Below are 11,484 nucleotides of genomic sequence, written 5' to 3' on the forward strand. Positions count from 1 at the left end.
TATATATATATATATATATATATATATATACATATATATATATATATATATATATATATATATATATATATATATATATATATATATATATATATATACATATCTTTTATTTTAACCTAAAATTAATTAACTTTATAGAAATTGCAATTTTGCTATCGAATAGCAGGATGCTATTGTTTATGTCACCACTGCACGCTATAATGTTTAATTAGTTACCGAAAATATTAAAAACATCAATTACATAAAATCTTTAGTAACGTCCGAAAAAACCAGACAGACAGGATTTAATAACCATAATAATTTTAACTACGCCGCGCATGTTTTTTAAAATAATTAATGGGCCTCTCGAATACCTTTGTGACCTTTCTCGCTCTTGTCCAACATTGATGTAGCTTACTCTACCGTTCAGTGCAGTCATATGCACATCCGCGTTATTATGAGAAAAGAATGATCGTTAGCATGCCATCCTATGCTCAGATACAAATACAAACCAAACACAATTAAAATGGATGAGTTCATTTTAAGCATAATGCACGCCTTTAAGATGTAGGAATTAAAAGAGAAGGATATGTCATAAAGGCAGGAATGGTAGGTTTTACAGGGCTCATGTTAGGTCATCCTTAGGTCATTGTCTTAGCTGATAATCGCTCGCTAGCGAGGTCATCAAGGATCTATTGTTAGGTCATCATGAGCCACATATTAGGTCATACGGGTAGCGGTTGGTTGTATAGATATCTTTTTTTGTAATTGGTTTGAACTATTATGTGATTTGATTTTGTTTAAGACTAACAATAGTGGTTGTCTCCCCAGAACATATGTAAACTGCTTAAAGGGAAACAACTCACATTTTTTATACTATTAAAGCAAAAATGTTAAATTACAATGTAGAACAAAAGAAAATATTTCTAATAATTGATTTTAATACAATAATTTAATATTTGGTTTTGGTTGATAAACGGTTGTAACGTTTTAAAATACATCAATCTAACATTTTGAAAGAGCTAAACATCACACACTGTGGACTATTCACTTTGATTTTTATTTATAACAAGCTGCTAATCTGTAACTGATGCTCACTATATCTGGAGTTGGAATCTAATTTTGAATAATCACTCTTTCGTTTGTCCTTAGATTATTTTTCCTGAGATCACTTGTGTGGGATATCTTATCTGAGATCATTTGTCCTGTTACCGTAGTTAATGATCACCCCTTTTGGTAAACCCTCTGATGTAGGAACTCTACACCGTGTGGATGTCTTTAATAAATGACCTACACATTAAAAAATAAATAAATGACCTCCCAATGAAAAAAATAAATAAATGACCCCCCCCCCTCCATTAAAAATTAATAAATGACACCAAATAAATAAATAAACAAATAAATAAAAAATATAATATAATTCAAGTATCTAGAGTCACTTTTGTTACATTACTTGAATAAACACGGTTCTTCGAAATAAAAAAAAAATAAACACTTTACAACAAAAAATGCAAAGACGCAGACTTGTAGACACAGAATGGTAGAAAGAGAACACACACCACTCCACCAGAGTTTCTTCCAGGCATCCCCTTGGGGGTGCTCCCCCCCCCCCCCCCGAAGAAAGTCTACCGCCCCCCACCCCCGAACGAAATGCGAAATGGAATTTATATAGAAAATATATACTTTTAACAGTGTCAGCCCCACCGGAAATTTAAGTCCGCATCACCGAAAAGTTCAAGTGTCCCCCCCCCTCCGGAGAAAAAAAGTCTGGAAGAAACATTTCACTCCACCCCTCCCCACCCGTGGACTGGCAGACAGATCAAAACCAGAGTACGCACTTGGCCAGGGGTCAATATTGGGTCATGGAAAAATTAGGAATGATCAGTAGCGTAGCGAGGGGGGGGGCATATGTCCCCGGGCGTCGACCTTAGGGGGCGCCAAAATGGGTAGGAAAAATAAATTGAAAGGTTGAGGGGGTGCAGATTGAAAGTTTGAGGGGGGGGGGGTGCAAATCGAAATCTTGAAGTCTTTAAAACTGTATAAAACTACAAAATAAATAATTATTATTTTAAAAGTTTAAAATAAATTTATTAAAGCAAAAAGAACTGCTTTAGATATAGATGTTTGAAAGAGAAGCATGTTTGATTTGATTTATCCCAATGTTCTCCACATTTTATTCAGGCTGCTTATTATATTTATAAAATATTTTTTCTTCGGTCCCAAATTTATTTCATCTCTACTTATAAGCCCACACCACCGAAAAAAATACCATTGAATTACCATTTAATTACACATTTGCATTTTCAGGTTCAAAAATAAAGTTGTAATTAAACGTTTTGTATTAGATCTATGTATAAGTAATACATCTTAAATGAATGAAAGTAGATGTCAGAAAGAAGTATTACTATTGTGGTAATCTGTATCAGTCCTCATAAAAAGTTGATGAAAACTGTAATACTAAAGCGAACATTCTGAGGCAAAAATAATGTTTTTTAAATCTTTCAAAACTTTGTTAAGATCGCATTTTTCCAAACATAAAAAGGAAAATAGCCGTATTAAATATGATCATGTTTTTTCGAAATCATAACCCAACCTCTTTAGAAGTACTTTCGCACATATTTCCTTTAGTATTTGTAGTATTAAATTTTATAAGAAAATTGTCATCTTATTAACAAAAAGCAATCTGTATTTACATAAAACTCCGTTAAATAATACTTAGTCCCATTGCACATATTTTCTCGCGATAAAGAGTAAATCCACTTCATTGTTTTATTACTAAGAAAAATATATTTTCAAAATAAATATTAAATATAAGAAATATTTTAATTTTTTTTTTCAAGAATAATATAAAATTATTTTTTGAGTGGAATGTTAATGTCAACATTCCCAGCGGGAGGGGGGGGGGGGGAGGGGGGAGGGGCTTGAGAATGTTTTTTTTTAACCTACTTAGCCCGAGGTAGAAAAAAAATACTTGAATTCTTAGGTGAGGGGCAGGCTTTTGCTTGGGGCTTAATTGTGTACCCAGTTTGTGTTGACACTTACTAATTGACGAAATTGCTTCAACTGCTAACAGTTAAAAATGTCAATAATGTAATGGCCGATGTTCCATTATTGTAGTACCAGTACTTCAAATTACAAAACTTTATTAAAAAAATATTTTAATTTTCATGTATAAAATTATTCGAAATTAGTCGTTTGGTATAATATATGTAAACCATTTTCAATGAAAAAATTGTATGAGAGATGGAAGTATTACTATTGTAAATATTATGTATCAGTCCTCACAAGCCGATGATAAAACAAGTTAATAAAAAGTCTAGTGACAATTTAAGCGCAATTTCCTTAATTAATTTTTTGTGACCAAACGAAAGCATATTTTTGAAAACTTTCTTCAACAATATTGTTCTAAATTATGGCAGAAATCGATTGGTAAATGTTTCAAGTCGTTAAGTGGTCTGGTTGCCGAGATATAGGCCAAAAACTGCATTTTTTCGAGTTTTTTTGGCTTTTCCGGGAAATCCAGGAAAGAATTTCGGGAATTTTTTTGGCCCACAATCATCCTCGGAACGTGCTTAACATATTTGCTTTTGAAACTAGTCCTCGATATTGCTTCGTTGAGGAGGAGATACGACTTAAAGCTGCGGACACACATCCATCCATCCATCCATCCAGAAATAACGAATTAATAATCGCAATTGTCAGTATGGAAATTGCGCTAAAAAAATTATACCAAAGAAAACACGGCGAGATAAATCGAAGCTGTAAAAATTGCAGGATTGAGGCAAAAAATAAATAAATCGGGAATAACTACGATACAGCCTTACTTACCTCATGCAAGCTCTATTCCCAATGACCAAATCTACCACCAAATACAAAACAGCCACCTACGATACCTCAACATTACAAGACTCTACAACTCATCGCAGAGGCGTAGCGACCCTTCCCGGCGCCCGGGGACATACTTTCAATTTGGCAAATTTTCGATTTGCACCCCCCCCCCCCCTCTCGAACTTTTCATTTGCACCCCCCCCCCCCCTCAAACTTTCGATTTGCAACACCCCTCTCGAACTTTTCATTTGCACCCCCCCTCAAACGTTCAATTTGGCGCCCCCCTAAGGTCGGCGCCCGGGGACATGTGTCCCCCCCCCCTCGCTACGCCTCTGAGTCCACCACATTGCAATCGTTGTAGGTCATTGTAAATAATTATAATTTGATCTCGATATTAAATTAATTAATTTTCCAGCAAGATTCCACCAGGTCACACAACCTATCACACATACACCATGTTTAGCTTCTGACTAGATCACATACACAGTCAAAAGTGCTTGTGTCAAACTAGACAACCTCACAGATATACATCAGTGTCTTATAACAAAAGTCGTCGTTGAGCAGAGACTGTCCAGGCAAGTTGGCTCCACAGTCCTCGTTTCCTAAAGAATCGTCAGGTTGGCCTATAAGGTTAATTAAAACAAATTGTTAATTGATGAATCGTTAGGTTTAACATCAATAGCTTAAACAGTAATAGCTGGTTTGACCATAAAAATCGATATACATATATATATATATATATATATATATATATATATATATATATATATATATATATATATATATATATATATATATATATATATATATATATATATGAAACATACCCGGTAAAAAAATAGCCGCCTTCCAATACTCGTCAATGACCGTCCCGTCATCCTCCCATACAAAAGTGCCCTCTGTGACCAGATCATTCAGTCCAAACCATATTTTGTTGCTGTATGTCTCCGCAATGTCCAGGTATATATCCAATTTATCCTGGTTCTTTGGTGTATACAGATGTGAATTTTTACCTACATCGGTGTGTAACTTATTAATCACTTTATAGATTTGATACTTTTAAAATAAAATATTTTTATCAACCTGACATGTACTGAAAATTATCATCATCTATTACATGAAATCTTCAAAAACTAGTCAAAAGTCCTGTCATCAAGCGAAAACTTTTCCTTTCGATAACCTAACTCTGATGTAGATGTATTGTAGGTGATGATACTTTACTCATAATCAGTATGTTTCAGAAAATCAATCATTTATTTTCCTAATTTGCACCTGCTTTGTACTAAAATTGTAACTTTTGTGCTTTACAATAAACGTGCTTACAACATATTAATAGTTTTAGTATTAGAATGAACAATAAACATAATCTTGAATATTTTACTTTTGTCCTGAGAAAGGATTTTACTTAGCATTCTTTGATGGAAATAATGTTAATAAATGTTAAAGTTAAGGACACTTTTTCTAATATCAAGGTTATGTTTGGTACATCTTTAAACAACAAGGGGGGTTGGGGGTGGGGGTTGGGGGTGGGGGTTGGGGGCGGGGGTTGGGGTTGGGAGGGGGAGGGGTGGAAATTGAGGATGAGGATAATCGTTCTTCAAGAGCTACTGATAGTGTTTTAAAGCAAAATAGTTTCAGTCGCAGCATTGGTAGTGTCGAATTCACAAAAAAATGAATGACTGAAAAGTAGAAAATCAAACAACTAAATAGAGGCGTATGCTACGACACGGGTCGGCTCGTTATGTATAAAAGTCGTACCTCGACATGCCTCTCTAGCTTCAATGTAGTTTTTCAAATCACTGGAGATGTAAACACATACGGTGACGTTTCCCTTGGGTATGATCTTAAAGCCGTTTGCCGTGTCACAGATTTTACCATCTGAGTAGATATCGCCGTCCCCAATCTGTTCTGACGTCAATAGCCACGATCCTACAGTTTGATATCGTTTTAAAAATATTTTTTTTTAAGTGAAGTCACACGAATATAATTAAATTAAACCCTTCCTTCAATTCAATATTACAAGAATGGCTTGGGTGCAGGGGCGTAGCGAGGGGGGGGGGCGGGGGGTGCGGACACCATTTAGGGGGTGACACCAAGGCAAAAAATAGCAAAATATATGGAGAAAAACTTGAGGGGGGTGCAAATCGAAAGTATGAGGGGGGTGCAAATCAAAAACTTGATGGGAGGGGTGCAAATCGAAAGTTTGAGGGGGGGGGGTGCAAATCGAAAACTTGAAAGTTTGTCCCCGGGAAGGGTCGCAACGCCTCTGGGGGGATGACACATATTAAGTGCCGCACCGGGTGACACCCGACCTCGCTACGCCACTGCTTGGGTGGTAAGTAGATCGCACGAATACAGGAGTGCTTTAAGCCTACCCAATTCACGTTAGGATAAGTAAAGTCGGCTGAGCATAGTACTGGCCACATTATACTAACATCACAGAAAAAAAATTGTGAACTGTACTTCATCTGTCGAAAGAGTAACTTACAATTTTGTAATACAATGTGTTACATAAAAGATACGTTCTTTACTGAAGTGTCTTCAAGACAAATCTACGATTATCTAAATACATCATGTTTTTACACACTCACCTAAACTGCAGTTACCCGTCGTTTCTTGATAATAAAAAGACGAACACGAACTTTCGGCCAAGCAAAGAGCAGCGCAGTAGGTCAGGCTGACCTTGGTGAACTCAAGTCCAATCGCTAGTGGCTGGCCTGTTAGACGGACAAACGATTTAGTCCTTACGTCCACTTGCATGCTTTCTGCAGAAAAAAATACACTTGCCGTCTAAAATATTTTTAAAAAATTAATTGATAAAATATTTGTAGTTAAAATAACAATGATTTTAAATATTTTAATTCTAAATTTCATAAGAGTCGATAAAAAATAATAAGCGCAATGAATGCGGTGTTATAATTTTAATCCAATGAAAACATACCGGATAAAACCAGTAACATTAAAACAATTACTCTAAGCATCGTCAATAGAGTTGGAAACCTTAGACGATGTTCTTGGCTTCTCAAGGAAACAGTGTCCAGAGATCTCTTAAGTTGGTGAATAACAAGAATGTATTGTGAAAAATAAATGTTACATACAAATACACATTTAAAAAAAAAAATATCAGACGCTAACACATTTTTTAGCAATACTTAAAAAGCACTTTTGACCAAATACACATGTTTTATAAACACTCTAACAAATCTTTTACAATATTCAATGAATATATCACACACGTAAAATCTTGAAGTTTGGCACTTATAATTTATTACTAGTCAATTCAATATGGTTGTACAACATACGTCTTATAAAACTATCGTTCTTGCAGATCAACAGTTAACGGATTATATACTAGTTCCATGCAGGGGCGGAGCTATCATAACTCTGCTTTTAATAGTTAACCTAATGCATAGCAAGCTCCTTTATTATTTGTACCGTTTGGCATGCGAGCTATGAAGTTTCATTTTTATTACATTTTTTTTAGCTGTCTGTCTCCCGTCTTGGATCGAAACTGCCGAGCGAAATTTCAAGCACTTCTAACTCACCGATTCGTTTCAAACTTGGCACGTGATTCAAAACCAGATGATAATGGAATCTGACATAAAATTTGACTTAATTGGATGCCTAATGTATTTTTATGAATTAACTAAATATACTAAGTAAAGTAAAGGGTTCTTCTATTTACCGCACTTTTATACGCGCAATTTCATGTTAATTTAAATTACAGAAAATAAATTCATAAAAAATTGTTTTAGTAAAAATCTTTTATGTAATAATACAATGGAAAGGAGAAAAGAAATGATTTTCTTTAAATATATAATAATACACGACAAGAAAAGCGGGGGTCTCTTCCTAAATATTAATAAAGGTATTAAATAGATAATATATGACCCACACAGTGTCGGCAATACCGTGCCCAAACAAATATGACCAAAGAAATATTGCGCACGCATTGTTTACATATAAATAATTCAGTTTTAAAAAACAAGGTCACACGTATAAGAATATAGGATAGGAAATGCAGCGGGTACGGGCACGCTAGTATATATATATATATATATATATATATATATATATATATATATATATATATATATATATATATATATATATATATATATATATATATTTGGGGCCCGAAAACTTTTGATTGCAGTGAGCGAGCATTACTTTCTGGTTCCGCCACTGGCACGATGCACCTTTTAAAATGTTTGCTGTAGAACTGCTCGTTGTTTACATAGTCTACTTTATGCGGGAGATGATAACAACTCACTGTTGAGTGTAACATGAGCTAGATATTTCTGATCGAAGTTTCTTCAAACAACGTAATTTTTGTTGCGGGTCACTAAATGATCGAATATTTCAAGGTTTTCGGATATTCCAATAATTTTTATTGTTTTTTTACTTGATCGTATTAAGGATTATAGAGGAAGTATTGTAATGTTTGAAAATTAATCAAGGTTTATTTTTTGTAAAGTACTAGCAGCTTATACCCGGTACTGCATGGGTTTAGGGAAATATATAGTTTTCAAATAAATACGTATGTGCTATTATGGACGCTATTGAAAATATACATAACACTAACCTTAAACACAACCACAACCTCAACCATAAACATAAGCACAAACATAATTACGAACAAAAACATATCCCATTCCAAATCACTATAACTATTTCTATAATTTTCTCAATAATTATGACTATATATACGCATATACCTATCACTATAATTATTCTTATCATTTTCTTGTGGCTTTCCTTCATTCCTTATCCCTACCCTTTTCATTATGTGTATTGTTATAGCTATCGCTATCCTTATCCCTATTTAAGACATCCGTTTACCTAACAATTTCCTTATCCCATTTCATTTGCCCTTATCTGTATCCATTTCCCAATCTATTCCTTATCCCATTTCTTTTTCCGTAATATTTATCCATTTCGCGATCTGTTCTCTAGTCAATATTGGCCTTATCTTTTTCTATTTACAATAATAAACATTATGGCGTTCCAATAAGCGAGAAGTAATTCTATCTGGGTGTAGAAAACATTTTAGTCATCGACCTTCAGCAACCATATTTATTTAAGGAATAATCAATCGGATATATAATGTTGTAAGAACTATATTAAACACAGTTTTTACATTGTTTATAGGCAAGGGTGGAGTCAACTCAATCTCCTGGGAAAATATTACAATTATATATATATATATATATATATATATATATATATATATATATATATAAATATATATATATATATATATATATATAAGGAACTAATGAAAGAGAAAAGTAAGTAGGCCAAAACAAACTTTGAAAGTTGTCAATGAAGCTGAAGCATCCACAAAATTGTGGACCCAACTTGGACGAACCGTCCAAAATCGAGTACAATGAATAGGTGTGGTTGGGTCCCTTTGCTCCTCAAGGGACCACAGAGATGATGATCATGAAATAAGAAAATATTCTAAATTGAACCCCCGGTCCCCCATCCGTCCTTTTCCAGAAATGTTATCCAATTTACCCGACCTACCTGCCTATAATAGGAACTGTGCCTATGACTGCAGCAGGCATGTTTTTCAAAGTTTCGATACACCATAAAATATCTCACCACACCCTGTTCTCCCATCTCTGCAATATTGTATTACGTCCCACGATGTTATCGACTAATTGGACATTGATTGACATCCCCAAACTACACACAAAACAGATATTTGAGACAAGCCTCAACTAACTCTAGTTCTATTGATATTTGTTTTTGTTACAAGAGACACAAAGTGTGAAAATGTGAGTTTGTTCACTAATTAATAGACCAGGTACAGTAGAAAGGGGCTTAGCGACCTATTCCAAGGACAACATATATATATATATATATATATATATATATATATATATATATATATATATATATATATATATATAAAACTATGGGGGTCATCCTTTTATAACGTCTACACATGGAAAAGGATTCGGAAACAATGGATTTCTGTGGACGCGTGTGGAATGGGAGTCTACAGTCTTCGTTTCCTAAACAAGCGACGAGTTATCTTACACATTTATCGTGAGTATAGTGTTTAAAAATCGTACCTCTACAGACGTCTCTAGCTTCAATGTAGTTTTTAAAATCACTGTAGATGTAAACACATACAATGACGTTTCCCTTGGATATGACCTGAAAGCCGTTTGCCGTGTCACAGATTTTACCATCTGAGAAGATATCGCCTTCACTATATTGTTGGTCTGTCGTCAGTCAAGATCCTACAGTTTGATATCGTTTGAACATATTTTTTAATTGAAGTCACACTATTATAATCAAATTTACGCTGTCGTTTAAAATTACACGGGACGGCTAAGTAGTAAATTAGATGATCACGTCTTGAGTTCGAATCCTGGGCTCGACGTTTGAGCCCACCTACCTCTTAGTTATAACTGACTCACGTTAAGGAAAGTGCAGTCGGCTGAGCGTAGTTGTGTAGTACTGGGCAGATTATCGTATAACATGCTGAGGTCAGAGACAAAAATGTGAACTCTACTTCATCTGCCGAAAGCCAACTTATAATTTTTATAATATATTTTTTTTATATTACAGGTTGTAACACAAAACGATACCCACTCCTTACTTAAAGGGATTCGTAAGTTACGTGAGACCCTTGTCCCCATTCTTCAATCCAAGTAGGTTACACGATTATGAAAATGTTGTAGGTAAATTTTCAATTATTTTACATTTTCCACGAAAAGTCAGAGTGTTAGACACACAACTCCTTCACCCCTCTACCACAATATGTGACGTAATTTAACGAAGACCTCTTAAAACTAAAACAATAAATGTGTTCACTTTTAAAACGAAGATAATTAAAGCAAAGTATGATCAGGAACTTTTTGCTTGACAAAGTGGCTGTCTTGTGTCACGAACAAATATTTTGTATTTATGTCCCCTTTAATGTGTAGGTTGTGTATGTGTTGTTTCGTTTTAAAATCCTTACATGTTTTTACATTATTGGATATAACTAGGGGCGTAGCGAGGGGGGTGCGTACCGCACCGGGTGACACCAATAGTAAAATATACAGAGAAAAATGAAAATTCTACTTAATTAAGTGAGGGGGTGCAAATCGAATATTGAAAGTTTGTCCCCGACAAGGGTCGCTACGCCTCTGGGGGTGACACCATTAAGTGCCGCACCGGGTGACACCCGACCTCGCAACGCCACTGGATATAATTATTCTGGTAAAAAAAGTTTTTTAAAGAAATTATAACCAGGGTCGTATTTGGGACACTGTTACTATGTAATACTGTATACTGGTTTTTACCTCCATGTTGCAGAGTTTGGTTAGTGGGTGCTCATAGACTATGTATTTGTTTATCTGTTTACACTCATACTTTGGCCAAGTTTCTATAACTATGTCGGACAGTGTTTCCAAACTTGTTCAGCTCACCGTCCTAGTATTAGCATAAAATTCACTCAGCGCCTCCCTATGGATATCTAACTAGAAGGCTACAGAAAAGACTGGTGATGCCAACGAAGATTGAATTTTTTTCACAAAAAAGAAATCTAAATTGATGTTTTGACTTCGCGGTGATAATGATAAAATCATCAATGGGTATATTTGCAAAGCTTTAGTTTTGTAACGCTCTCACATATATATTTTTTTATTATAAACACAATACTATTACTTTACAATT

The sequence above is a fragment of the Physella acuta genome, unplaced genomic scaffold, assembly GCF_028476545.2.
Source record: "Physella acuta isolate Inbredline_101_S28 unplaced genomic scaffold, ASM2847654v3 ptg001264l, whole genome shotgun sequence".
Classification (NCBI taxonomy): domain Eukaryota; kingdom Metazoa; phylum Mollusca; class Gastropoda; family Physidae; genus Physella; species Physella acuta.